Source organism: Dermacentor silvarum, chromosome 2, assembly GCF_013339745.2.
Source record: "Dermacentor silvarum isolate Dsil-2018 chromosome 2, BIME_Dsil_1.4, whole genome shotgun sequence".
In the NCBI taxonomy this organism is placed as follows: domain Eukaryota; kingdom Metazoa; phylum Arthropoda; class Arachnida; order Ixodida; family Ixodidae; genus Dermacentor; species Dermacentor silvarum.
In genome coordinates this window covers 86,869,934-86,884,758 of record NC_051155.1, presented here as the reverse complement: position 1 = coordinate 86,884,758, position 14,825 = coordinate 86,869,934, and the positions used below count along the sequence as shown (strand labels likewise).

At 46.7% G+C, this 14,825-nt stretch overlaps 1 long non-coding RNA gene across 1 annotated transcript; it reads left to right on the top strand.

Annotated features, from left to right (window-relative positions):
- Positions 1 to 469: 469 nt before the first annotated feature.
- Positions 470 to 13,938, top strand: LOC119441014 (uncharacterized). The gene is made up of 2 exons (XR_005189730.2): positions 470 to 613; positions 13,635 to 13,938. It is a non-coding gene; the product is annotated as an uncharacterized LOC119441014 (long non-coding RNA).
- Positions 13,939 to 14,825: the final 887 nt, after the last annotated feature.

Genomic DNA, 14,825 nt, shown 5'->3' with positions numbered 1-14,825 from the left:
GCGGCTTGCGAGTAAGCAGTTAAGCCCAGCAACGAAGACTCGTGTTCGCGAAACTCCTCTTACATAAAAGCGTTCCTTCATTGACAGACACATACGCAAGCCCGCCACAGCAATGACAATTAGCATGGTGACAAGGCGATCGTCGCCGGCACTTGCGTAAGGGGATTCGTGCGAATACGGGCCCTAATTTGGGCTCCCAGTGTAGCAAGGTCAAAAGAGCATCAACGCCTGCGTATACGCGGTTCGCCTCTCTTCAGTGCCGTTGCGTAAGCGCTCTCCCTCAGCCGGATGTACTTACGCGACCCCCAGCCCCTCTTTCTCTAAACGTGTGTCACTTAAAGAAACAAGTTGTATGAACAACCTCTTCTTTTTTTTATTGTTTATTGCGAGCGCCAACCGCCTGCCCGTGGGCGCGCGGAGACCTTTACTCTCCCACGTTGGTCTCTGCACGGGCAAAGAAACGAAACAATAAAAGACGGACGTAAATGCTGAATGACGCGCGTAATACCTGTCGGCAGACAAGCATCGGCCACCGAGCGGGCAGCGACAGCCACTTCCAACCATCGGCACCGGGCGGTTTGCAGGCCGAGCTCTCCTGGAACGCCGTAAATCCGTAAGTGACGATACCGCATGCTTCTTTCTCCAGTGATTAAGCAGGAAAGATGATCAAAGTTTGTAAAACTATAAGAGAAGTCGGAAACAACCAGTAACTATATCAAATACGTGAATACGATGCACGCTGGCTAGCAAAACCTTACTTCCTTAGAGACACAATATAGCTGATCGAGTGAGAAACAAAACGCTGTATAATCATATAAAAAAACTGGGCGCGTATTTTGTAATATTTTTATTGACAATTATTCTTGCTTTTAATCACTGGCTCGCGCGAAGCCGCGTCCCAGCTATCACCAGCATAGGCTACTCGGCGGGGCAGCTGATAAGAAATTCGCAGAATCGGAGGAAATTTCCTCATGAAATCGCAGCTTTGGATTTTACACCGTCGCATCAACGATACTTTATCTAATCAGGTAACTGGCGAACTAAATATTAATTCGGATAGCGCTATCGACACCGCTTAGATAACAATTCGTTTGCAAGATAATTACGCATAATCAGATGGGGACGGTAAGAAGCGAGCAGTGCTGCTTATAGCCATTGTGGAGCCGGATTCTCTAACGTTTCTTATCAGTTTACATTCTTTCCGGCCTTCCTCGTTTGTTTGTATACGACGCCGCGTAGTTATCGCTGGGATTGGTCACTCGGTGTGGCGCATGATAAGATGGAACGTTACAAAATACCGCCCCTGCTATTCAGTAAGCCACGCTTGATAGTCGAAATGTCGGCCCTGCTATGTGACCTGTCGGCTCCAGACTCTCACGGCTGTGTGAATGGTCCGATAAATAGAATCGCCTTTGTCTGCCACACAGTATTTAGGCATATACGTCGGGTTCAAACACTGCGACAACCGCCTTTATCTGCCGTCAGGATGTCTTGACCCCATGAAAACCAACTATTGTTACCGCGCCCTAGAGGGCGCGCTGATCGCATGCCGCTCCGTAATCTCCTGTCCTGTTCTCTAAGTGAGCTCATGGGGTCAAGTCATTGTTTTTCTAGAAATAAAGATTATATTCGTTCATACACGCATGCCTGTCGCTGGCTCCATCACACTGTGCAGTCTAAATGTTGCCGTGGACATCCCAGCAAAGGCCACCACTTCCTAATTAGGTTTCGGTAGCATTTATGTATATAACACAAAGCGTATCAGGTCAGGGCCTCTTGCCTCCCAATGCAGATACGGCGGATGTGATCCAAAGCCAGAGGGAGCAACCATCATTATAGACCAGAAACAAAAGGGCCGAACATTTTACACGCTGATGAGATTTTAGGGCTCCAAGACACGTCTACGTCCCTTCCACTGATTTCTACTTTAGGGAGCAAAACATAATACACATCAGTGGTCACTACTTATTAACAGCGAAGCTGTTTAAGCCAGCCGTGAAACGTGTGCGTTTCAAGACAAGCCAGCCACGCCGGAGCCATGGCAATCAGCGACGCCGCAGCTGCCTGCCACTGCGTTGCCTAGCAACCACCTCGCGGAGCGTCGCGCGCTATGCTCGGAAGAGAGAAAGCTAAAATGAGAGCGAGAAAGAGTGCGCGCGTCACGCGCTATGCTCGGGAGTGAGAAAGAGGAAATGATAGCGAGAGAGAGAGAGAACCAAATTGTAGCAGCACCAACAAGGCAACGCGCAGAGGTGCTGCCGACGCCAACCGCGCTTCTCCGTTTCCCCGCATTAGTGCCGAACGCTCGCGGTGTCCGTGACTCTAACGGGCGTCTCTGGCGGCAGCTCGGCTGAGCTCCCACCAGCTGCGTGCTACTGTGCATGCGCCGTGACGTCATCCCGGCGTTTCGTGTGCTGCGCGTCGCCCGTACAATGTGCATAGCTTTCGCCCCACTTCCCCTACATGTGCTCGGACTGCAAGTGCTTCGCGAGGCGTTCCCCGATGCCACGAACCACGAGGAAATGCTTATACACTTCGTATAACTTAGCATCACTTGGCATTACTTCGTATACCTTAACATCACTTTGTATAGCCGTGACCAGCTAGGAACCGATCAGCTCCGCTGCGTCTTTAGCCTTGAGCCGCTACTGCAAGCTAGCCCGATTTTTTCTTTCGTGTAAGGAACTGCAATTTTTACAGATGTTTGCGTATGCTGCACTTGTGGAAGTCGATGAGAGTCAAGAGATGCATGTCAATTTCCTTCTTTTTGTATGTTTGTATGTTATTTATTTTGTATGTTATTTTGTATGTTATTTATTTTCCGGCACGCTTCGTCTATATGCCTTGTCTGATATCGAGCTATAAAATTAAACTTTTATAACAGCGCTCGCAACGTACACTTTATCGTCTTTTCTTAAGGAAATTTTCGTGTCGTTGGCGTAAGAAAAAACGCCAGGCTAAAAATTGAATACAGACAGCATATCTCCTTTGAAATCAGGCATAGAGCATACAGCTCAGCACTCGTTTTCAAAAGAAAAACCACAAAACAAGCATCAAACCACATGATGGATGATAAGGCGCGTGTGAACAATGGGAACACCCTCCGACGCGTTCCTGTAAAGATTAGGCTTACAGCTGCTTCGAAAGGGGTTGACGTCATGCAAAACCATCGTGTGAAGTGCAAAACGCGTATAATGTATGCTAATGACGTCTGCGAATAATGCGAATCACGTTCCTTCTCCCGCGTGTGTTTCCCGGTAAAGATTACGGTTGCGTAAGGTACTCCGAGTGAAAAAGCACCCAACAGCATAGAAATCACGTAGTGACGTCACCACGTTCTAGCAACTCATGCAGTACATTCCAGGCTACCATGGGTAGACCACGAAAAGTAAAGACGCCAGAAGAACAGCATGAATATAATGTCGTTATGGAGTAATAAAGGGTGTGGTTAAGTACATTTTACTTGTCTCTGGTTTCACTTTTTGTAGAGCCACGTGTGTGAATTCAAGTGACGTCACAATGGGTAATCGTTGTCGCTGTCGTTTACAGCTTCGCTGTCCAACCACCTTCACAGCGTGGACTGGAGCCACAGTTTTTTTTTTTTTTCATTCTCTTTTCACACTTCCGACGAAATGAGGACTTCGGTGCAAACTTCTCTTAGACAAGGGTTCTGCACCGGGCTAATTGGTTTACACTCATTATGACGAAACTGCGCCGACGACGACACAGTATATATGAGGCTGAGGACACAAAGGGCACTACAATATCTATAAGTGACTTGAGCACCCGGCACGAGAAGGCAGTGAAGAATAATCATTGATCAGGTTATACTTGATACCAAAGCCGATTTAACAGAGGTAAAGGCTAGAAAGAAACCACAAACACAACAAAAGTAAAAGACTACAACACGAACCAACAAAGAATATTTGTAAACACGGTTTTCACAACAGCCGTATAGAAGCTGCAAAATACAGCAATTAAAACAATATACATAATAAAAACAGGCCAGCAAGGTGAGTCTACACAAAACTAGGAGTCGAGATGACCTAACCTCTGACAAAAATAGTGACAGATGGTACCCATGCTGCTCCCTTCTCATAAATGATGTTCGCTGCACAATTTTCGCGTGCACGCTGGTCCTAGTACTTATTCAATGCACGTGCAGTCGCATTCAGTGTCAGCTGCAACACCGGTGCCCGTGGTCGAAAGAGCTCCAAGGCTGCAAGGCGGCTCTGATATACGGTAAATGTGTTCAATAAATGCGAATAATTGGAAGCGTGCTTTGATCTGCAATTTTTCGTCTGTCGGCGCCGCCATGCTTGGAGTCCCTTCAACCACAGGCACCGGTGTTGCAGCTCACATAGAACGTGACTGTACATTATCAAACACTGACGAACAACCACGTGTGCTGCAATCGACAGCCAGATTGCTACATGTTGTTCCTTTAAATAAATTGGCAAGCTCGCCCAATTTGTATTAGCAACCTGTCTATCCATTACAGCACATGCATGGGGTTCTCCAACAGTGTTTGTGCATTGAAGAAATACCATGACCAGCGTGCCCCCAAAATGTTTGAAGCGTTACTGTATTACTACCTGTAAAAACTGGATTCACTACGTCTTACTATACTGTAACGGTGTTGAGGAACACAGGTTAACAAAACAACGATATTTATTAAGGGAGAACCTGTTGACACGTCAGTTCTCCAGCGTGCAATGAGGGTTTTGTTCTTTTGTCGTTGCTTGAAGTTCGCAAATAGAGCTGCTCCATGCAACGGCTGTGTCAAAAAAGTGATTATTTGTTTTCAGCAAGCTTCCCGACAGCGGCGTACATTAGCGGCTATGGTGCTGTGCTGCTAAGCACAAGGTCGTGGAATTGAATCCCGGCCGCGGCGGCCGATTTCTATGGGGGCTAAATGCAAAAACGCTCGCGTCCCGTGTATTTGGGGCGCGTTAAAGATCCCCTGGTGGTCAAAATTAATCCAGAGTCCCGCCACTACGGCGTGCCTCATAATCAAATCGTTGTTTTGGCACGTAAAACCTCAGAATGCAATTCAGCGCGTGCCCGCAATTGCAGCTTAAGCGACTGTAATCTTTGACGGGAAACGCTTGCGGCGAACGCTATGTACGAAGGCGAGCTTTCTGGTTCTTTTTTTCTTTCCCCCGCACAGTCGGCGCCACCGCTGCCACGGGCGCGAGCGCCATTTGGTGGTGCTGCACGGAACCGAGCAGCGCACGCTGCTCTGTGATTGGTAGTGAAGCGTGCTCAAGCAGTTGAAGAAGAAGAAAGACAGAAATTATAGCAAAGGGACCAGGTGGCAGAGGAGAATAAAGAAGTTAGTAATGGCGACGGGAAGAGTTAAATAGTTTGGCGCAGCCGATGAACAGAACCAGTATGTGAGTGACTTTCTTTGCGGCGAACTGCAGCAGCTCTGTGGTATTCAAGAAATATCAAGTCGAGGACGAAGCCGCCACTGACCTTCCCGAACACGTCACTACAGACGAGCTTCTGATTCTTGTTCTGAATGAAGCCTCAGTGTCTTCATAGGAACTTTTCGAGCAACATTCAGTTAAAGTAAATATTCCGCTGCGCCTGTTCAACAAGCTGGTGTTGACACCGATAGAAAGAACTTTCATGCTCCGGCAAGCTTCATCTCACGAGCTGCCGTCAGTTCTTCGAACCATATCAATTCAACAACAGCAAATTTCGCAACAAAGCTCTATCACTGAGACTCCGGCTTCTGCTTTAACCAAGCGGGCAAACGATTCATCACAAATAGTTCGTCCTGAAACGTTCGACGGCTCATCCGACAGTCCAGAAGGGTGGATAACTTTCTATGAACAAGCTGCGAAGAACAATGGATGGCTGTCTGATGAAGACCTTGTGATCAACATGCGACCATTGCTTAGCGTGATAGCAAGAAAGTGACACGAGTGACGACTTTCGCAACGAGAGCCTGAACCTTGGTTTAAATGGAAGGATAATTTCATTCTGACTTTCAGCAAGAATCCGGTTGACCGGTGGCATGAGGCGCTATTCTACCGTTTCAAGTCTAGCACGCCACTCGAGTATTTTCTGGAGAAACAGCGACTTCTTCGCCTCGCTGAACCTGGATTGTCGCTGTCATCGCTTCTTGCGCTTATCATCCACGCCTTACCTAGACATTTGCAACGACAGGTTCCACCACAAGACCCGAAAACGCTCGAAGAGCTCTTGGAGCTGCTAAAACTATTTCCGTATTGCTGGACTGAGCGAAGCTACAAGACTAGACAAGATCTTTCAGGGACGCCAAGCGTCAATCGCTTTGATGAGAAGTGTCTGTCGGTGTTGGACGGTGTCAGGTCCAACTATGGCGCGAGCATCGCAAGACCTATAACTCCCGTACAGAAACGCACAGAGTTAAAAGATGAAGAGCAAGAATAAGCAGAGGGGAATTCTAAAGATGTCTCTACAGCAAATGAGACCGTCCAACTTGTGTGATCAAGTTTATTGCATATACAACTCGAAGTGGACGGTGAGACAATGCGAGCTCTTGTAGACAGTGGAGCTTCGGTTTCAATTATAAAAAGAAGCAGAGCCAAAGCAGAGAACATCTTTACAGGAAAAACAGTGGTTGTGCGAGGCTACGACGGGCGTGAGAAGGAACACGGCGAATGGATGCGCCTAAAGCTTAAGTACCAGTCACGAACTGCAGAAATACTGGCACTGGTTATATAAGGCATTGAGTATGACTTTCTGCTCTCCCGTCAGGACATGAAGTTGCTCAAGCTGAACATACACTGCGATGACACTGTGTCTGTGAGCCAAGATGGACATGAGCCGCAACCTGTTAGAAAAGAAAATGAAATTCGCGTTGTGAAGAAAGGAGATGACATCCCTCTAATATATCCTGAATTATACTGCTGCGGAGGCTATCCTCCAGGTACTAAGAATTTTGAAGTCCCGTTTAAATTACATGACAAAACTGTAATACAGCAGAAACCTTACAACCTCACCAGAGAAAAGAAAGCATGGCTGAAAGAAGAGCTTGAGAAGATGTTGTACGCACGTATTATCCGTCCGTCCGTATCACGTACCATATGCATCGCCGATAACCATAGCACCCAAGGAAGATGGAAGCCTCCGACTTCGCACCGACTACAGAGCAATTAACAACAGACACAACTCATTCCGTTCCCTATGCCAAGTATAGATGGAATAATTGATGACACAGGCGGATGTACTTGGTTTTCTAGGATAGACCTTTGTAAAGGCTTTTGGCAAGTACCACTTCAGGAGGATGCAAAGCAGTATAATGGCGTTCATAACTCCGTTTGACATCTACGAATACAACCGCCTCCCCATCGTATGGAAGAACTCGCCCAGCTGGTTTCAGAAATGATGAATATGGTTCCGGATCCGTTCATTAGCCGCTTCTGTAATGTATACGTATTACGTAGACGATAGAAGGAATAGAAGGGATAGTTCTCGGAAGGGATAGAAGGGATCAGTTTTCGGTCCTCTTTTCTTTTTAATTTATATTAATGATTTACCCCTACACGTATCTTGCAAGATACGAATTTTCGCTGATGATTGCGTGATTTACCATCCACTTTCTAATGCTACTGACGAAAACACCTTACAACAAAGTCTAAACAACGTCTTGGAGTGAACATTTGCTGATGACTCTTAATCCCAACAAATGTAAACACATACCTTTTACCCGCCGCCGTAACCCTTTGCTGTCCATTTATACAATAGTAAACATTCCCACAGAATCAGTAGAATCATTTACGTACTTGAGCGTGACACTTTCTCATGATCTCAGTTGGGGAACGCATATTTCTAACATACTTTCATCAGCTAACTCAGCGGTGGGTACGTTTGGCTTCATGAGACGACACTTGCGCGACGCCCCGCTGAATGTAAAACTCCTATCTTTCAAATCCCTTATCAGACCGAAAGTTGAATACGCATCACCCATCTGGAATCTATATCAAGTCTATCTTGTTAACGCGCTCGAGTCCTTTCAGAACCGCGTCGTCAGATACATCCATTCATCATACTCATATGACGTAAGCGTATCATCCTTAAGAGCAAAATCTGATCTCCAGCCCCTTGCACGTCGTCGCGCTACAGCCAGCCTTTGCCTCTTTCATAAGTTTTTTTTTTTTTTACAATTCCCTAATTCACGCGCCATATATCACACCACCCGCACGCATATCGCTACGAACTGGGCACCCATTAAAAGTCTTACGGCCACGCTCCCATAAAACTACTTTTTCTTCGTCTTTTTTTTTTCCGCACAGCATCAGACTGGAACGTCCTTCCCCACCACGTCGCTGAAATCACTTGCCCGACATCGTTCTTCGAAAATGTGTCTTTGTTGGCTGAAAAGTAATCTGCTTTTCTCACGCGTCATTTTTTTTTCCTTCTTTCTGTTTTTATGCACTTGCGAAATGTAGCTTTCTTGTACAGCTTTACTGAATACCTGTGTTTCTCTTGCATTATCAACTGTACCCACCCCTTATGTAATACCCCAAGCAAAGGGGTCTTTAAGTAAATAAAACTGAACTGAACTGATATTAACGTGTATTCTAAAAGCGAGCGTCTCCATGAACAACACCTGGCACATGTCCTCGCAGCTTTGTCAGAGCCAACCTTCAGGTCAATTTTAAGAAGAGTGAACTTTTCAAGGACAAGGTGACTTTCTTGGGCAGAGTACTGGATGGCACGACAAAGAACACAAAGGAAGAATCGGTAGCACACGTTGCGAAACTCGTGAAACCTTCTGACGTTCACTCACTACGCGTGTTCTTAGGGTTGGCAGGACATTTTAGAGCATTTGTCCAAGACTATGCTCTCTAAACTAGGTGTCTGACTAGAGTAACACAAAAAGACGTACCATTCCAAAAAGACGTACCAAAAGGACGGGTGAGTGCGAGGTAGCCTACCAAGAGCTGGTACGAATTATCTCGTTTGATCCAGTCCTCAGACTTCCGGACTTTGCTCTACCATTTGAGCTTATTACGGACGCCTCGCACTATGGAACGGGTGCGATACTATACCAGCGAAACGCAAGTCAGCCGAACAATCGCCAACTAAGCGTAATTGACTACCATAGCTACACATTTAACAAAGCGGAGGTGAACTACACGACGACAGAGAAGGAAGATCTAGCCGTTCTAAAGGCAATTCGGCACTTCCGTTCCTACCTGCAAGGTACCAGATTCAAGTTGTGCACAAATCATGAGGCGCTCACTCACCTCTTGAAAATGGCGGAGCCGAAAGGAGAAGTCGCACGGTGGGTGAGCCAGCTTCAACAGTTCGACTTTCAAGTGAATAACCGTCCAGGAGCTTCTATGAAAGATGCGGACGCAATGTCTAGATTGGGGGTAACAATTGTTGATGTGCAACACGAAACAATACGTGCCGGTAAAATTTGGGAAGGAAATGAACCTTTGCAACATACGCAGACAGGAAAAATTGCAGTGCCTCCTACAGTGGTTCAGAAAATCTGGACCTTTGCCACATTCAGGTGGTCATGATGGTTTTTCGCGGACCTAGATGAAACTGACGAAAAGGACACATGGCCCTGCATGAAAGAAGACACGAGAAGATACGTGCAGTCATGCCATAAATTCCAGGTGAATAAAGTAAAGCTTAAGCAACCAACTCAACAGATGACATTACCGACGCACTCGAGCGTACCATTTGAAGTTATTCACATGGACTTCGCTGAACTCTGAAAAAAATCTGAAGGCGTGAAGAAAACCCAAGCATTCCTTTTGTGTGTGGATGAGTGCACCAGGATGGTGGCAGCAAAACCGGGGAACGAGGACGCCAACATTGTGATTTTCTTTCTAAGCCGAAAGATGTTTGACAACGTTAAAGCACAGCAGTGTCAACAAAGGACCTGCCTTTCGATCGGAGCCATCACCTTAAGAAATGGGCCGAGCGACGTGGAATTACGCTCAGGTTCACAGCACCGTATCACCCAGCAGCTAATTGGCTAGCTGGGCGAGCTATTCGTGACATCAAACAGTACATAAATATGTATCCAGACTTGCCAGGTAGATGGAAGTGCTGCCTTGAAGCGGCGGTAGCTCATCATAAACGATCCTATACAACAGCTCTGGGATGCACATCGCTCTTTGCTGCTACTGGGAACCAAACCTATTTACCAGCCGACACGTCTCTAGGAATCCAATCAGCGCTGCAACTGACAGACGAGAGAAAAAACGAAGAGAGTGAAGTAGCGTGAAAGATTGAAAAGGAACTTTGACGAAACAAAAAACACAGCGATACAAAGAATAGAGGTTGGAGATTTGATGCTAGTGAGAAAAGGGCTGTCGAACTTAAGCTCAAATCACCGAGAACCATTCTCTGTTGCCAAAACAGCAAGCCAACAGGGAATCTTAAAGACTGTCTGGTATGTAGGCGCCAATGGCACCGTTGAATCAGCCTCTATAGCAAACGTTTTTAAATACCATCCCAGGGGGGGATGAAAACAAGGTAGGGGGGAGTGAAGCGTGCTCAGGCAGTTGAAGAAGAAGAAAGACAGAAATTATAGTAAAGGGGCCAGGTGGCAGAGGAGAATAAAGAAATTAGTAATGGCGACGTGAAGAGTACTCGTCTCTTTATTATGTGTGGGCTTGTTACAAGCAGAAACGCGGCGCGCGCCGTGCTGTGATTGATAAGACAATTTTCGCTCACGGTCAAGGCCGGATTTCTGCGTAGCATGGCCCTTAAAGCTGTCGCTTTAGAAGTCAATTTTTTTTTCGCTGCTCGTGATTTACACTTCCACTGGTTCATGTTGTTATAAACATTTCAATACCTTCTCAATTCGCGACTACGTCTGGCTGCTTCTATTTAAGCGCCTATGAAGCCTCACTTGTTCGTAACAGTCAGCACATTGACTAGCGAACTTTTCTTCGTTCACTAGTGGCTCGCAGACGACTCGTTCAGGTATTTTGCACACTTTTGGAAACGTTCGGTACCGCGACTTTTTTTTTTTTTTGCCCTCTCATACTCTACTTGTTGTTCTGTGCTTGATTTCTGCTAACATCGTAAAGTTTAATAGTTATGGATCCTTTTATGATTTCACGAATGTTTCATCAAGTTTTACGAAAAGTAAATTCTGTTCGCGAAGACGTTTCACTCATCGGTCTCGTAACTTGCCGTTTGAAGTCTTCTCATGCTGAAGGATTCCAGAGGGGTACTTGCTTCGAGCAAGTTTATAGAGACAATTTCCTGATGAAGGCGAAATCAACAACGCCCAAATCGCTGAAAAAGTCACTGCCACCTGTTTTGTTGCTTCTCAGTCTCCCCTGTCCCAAGTTTGCTGCATCTAAATGTTTGAAATGTATAAAGAGTCGTCAATAAAGTGCACTTAGGTTGTCCCAGTAATGTTAGCTAACTTGTGCAACAAAAAAATATTTACAAAACGCAGGGCAAGATACAACTATAAGACATACGGTTCACCGTAGGTCTTATGATTGTATTCTGCACTGCGTTTTTTTTTTAATAACTTGAGTAACGTTAGCAGGGACACGTGGGCATGTACCCCTCAACACTGAGTATATATGTTAAAGCAAGCTCTAAAAAAGAAAAAAAGTCCATGCAACTACCCCTCCCCCCTTTGTGTGTGCGCGTGTTGTATCCGTGGGATTTTTCGATTCTAAAGTTGACCAAGTTGGCAGTATGATAAAATGTTTCTTAATTTCATTGCACAACATAGGGGCAGTCTAACTGAGGTGCTCGTTCATTACCCTTAACTGATTTTTGTTACTCCAATAGACCTCTCCCTGTTTGCAAACAGCGTGACGTCAGTGCGTGGGCCCCTACCCTCTGCCGCGCCTCCGATCGAAGCGGGCGCTGGTTGGCAAAAAACGTTCGTGCGACCTCTTCTCTCTGCAGAAGAGCGCTGCTTGTATATCAACTGCCGCGATCGTAAGTCCGGCATATTGCGATTTTTTGAAGTGACAGCATTTACGTACTGTGCTTAGGAAGTATAATCGTCCCCGTATCACCTGTACAACGACGTAGCGTTGTTGCCGAGTGCATGGTTCCCGCAAGTCAGCGTGTGATGATTTCGTAAAAGTGCGCCTCTTCCGTACACCAAACGTCCACAAAAATGTATTACACCTCGAAAATTAACATTTTATCACAGATTGTGCACATTTTCACGGTGGCACAGTGCTACTTCGCTAAATGAGTGATCTTCGAACACAAATTTGCATTGCATTGTCGCGAGTGCACCGATTTGCGCCCCGTTTACACTGTACCAAACGATATACAAGATGAAGTTCGTCTGCAACTACACGGCGGCTCAGTGGAGCCACACCAAGTAGCAGCGCCTAAATGCAGATGAGGGAGAAATGCAGAAAATCTTATTAGCCTGCTTTAGAAGCATGGTAAGATACACTAGGTGGACAAAATTAGCCCGGAGCCTTTCGTTACACTGTCCCCCATAAGCCGCTGTGCAGCTTAGGGATGTTAAACACCATAATTTAGTTTTAATTATTAGTCTCGGTCATGTGAATGTACAAAGCAAAATTTTACATAAGTACATAATCCGTTGCGCGCTAACTTCGCTGTGTCTGCAGCACACTTTGCTGCTCTAAACTTTACAAGACCCAAGTTTGGCATGTTTATGTGCATCATCACGGCATAAAGTCCGTACCATGATGGTGAATGCACCAATAACGAAAAAAAAAGAGTTCAATTTTACTTCAGACCCGTGAGATCTGCGTTAAATCACGATAATTTCAGTGGCTTGCCTTTAGGGCATTCCCCGTGGTTAAATGTATACACACAGCTTCGGCAGCGGTCAAAACATCTTAAAAGTTCATTCGTAGCCATACCTCTCACTCGATATTTTTTTTCTGCACACAGCGCGAATGGCCCCGAAATACAAGCGCTCACTAATCATCGCGTCTCATTTAAGCTCACCTGTTCAATAATTAAGGTTCCTGAAGTTCTATCGGAGCCTGATCACTACGACTGGTTTTATTACACGCAACACGCATCCACAGTCACGCAAGCGAGATGTATTGCTTATCGCGTAGTACACCACGCGCGCGCACACACACACATAATGTGGTCCGCGTCCCTACGCTAAGATGAGCCGATATCGTCGCTGTTCTCGCCGCACACTTTACCACAACAAATGTGGCACACATCCATGGAAAAGCCGATATTCTTCATTGCACAATCCATCGCAGACCACCACCAAGCGGTTCATGTTCGCAAGTAAAAAAGGCCAGCGTCGCCACATTTTCATCATGCAGTTTACCACGCGCCGATGTTCTCATACACACATTATTCCTAATCTGGCTGGCAAGAGAATTGTGGAGGTTCACGTAAAAATAAAAAATAAATCAAAGAAATCAAAACACACGTCCACGTGGCGCCCACCTACACCAACTAAAACCGACTGCACCACGCAGAAAGCCGGCGGCGGCTGTTTTTTGCCAACCAGAGCAGCCAGAGTCACCGCACGTGCGCCGGTGACGTCACGCTGTGACGTCGCCGGTACGGTGTGACGTACCCCAGGAGAGGTCTATTGAAACGTGATGTTCTCCCCTCTCCTGAAATAGCGGGGCTCAAGAATAAATAAGTGAATCAATCAATCAATAAATATTTGCCTGCAGCTGTCCTATTCATCACCAGCATGGTTGGCAAGACCATCGTGGCAGGCGTCACAATCCTGACTATCGTGATGGTGGCGTGCCTGACAGAGGTCCAGGCCTGCGACAATTCGGAGTGCTACTCTCGCTGCATCGGCGACGGCGCCCGCTCGGGTCGGTGCATCGGGGGCATCTGCCAGTGCAGACAACACGGCAAACGCAGCGTCGACAGTCACCTGGACACGTGGCCAAAGAACGGGATTGCGTCATAAACTGTGGAAGCTTATGTGGTGCCAGCATTCAATAAATACGTGCTTCAGTCATTTTAGCTGCCTTTGTGAAGTGCTTGGGGCATTTTGTAGAACTTCTGAATTAGAAGCCACAGCGCGAGTGCATAGAACCCTCGCCGGAGCCATTGGATGGGCAGTTACTATAAGGGGCAGCTACACGGAAGCTTTCTTCATAACAGCAGCACCCCTGCGCAGGGGCGTAGACAGGGGGGGTCGGGGGGGGGGGGGGGTTTAACCCCTCCTGAAATTTTTTGCGCCCCCCCCCCCCACTTACCCACCCTTTGTTCTCGTCACTTCGCGCTGACATAATGCAAGAAACCGGTGCTACTGTCACTATTTCATTCCTGGGCGCTTACGTTTGTGTTAGTAATTTACAGCGAATCATGTCTGCATATGGAAAAAAAACTGTCACGGTGTTTGTCAAGGATTTGACACTCTGTGAGGTTTTGGGCGAGAATGTGACGGCCGCTTTGCGGCGGCCGCATTCTGAAGCAACAAATGCGCAACAAATGAATCGACAAATGCGGCAGCCGCATTTTAGATGAAGGCGAAAATGCTCGAGGCCCGTTTACTTGGATTTAGGTGCACGTTAAACACCCTAGATGGTCGAAATTTCCGGTATACATTTGCGCCGCTTCCCTTCAGGTGCCGGTTAGGCCGCGCCCTCGAGCGCGCGAAACGTCTCTTGCTTGCGATTCCGCCCCTACGGAAGGCTGGTAGTTACTGTTGTGTTGCTGAATCCCATACCAGCAATTACGGAAGGCTGGTAGTTGCTGTTGTGTTGTGGAATCCCAAACCAGCAATGTATGCACGAAGGGGTTGATGCCAGCAGTGAAATTCCACCGACTCGCAACAGAATGCACGAAACAGACAGCCGATCGACAAGCATGGATTACAGCTGTGCGCAGTACAGCGTAAGTAAACT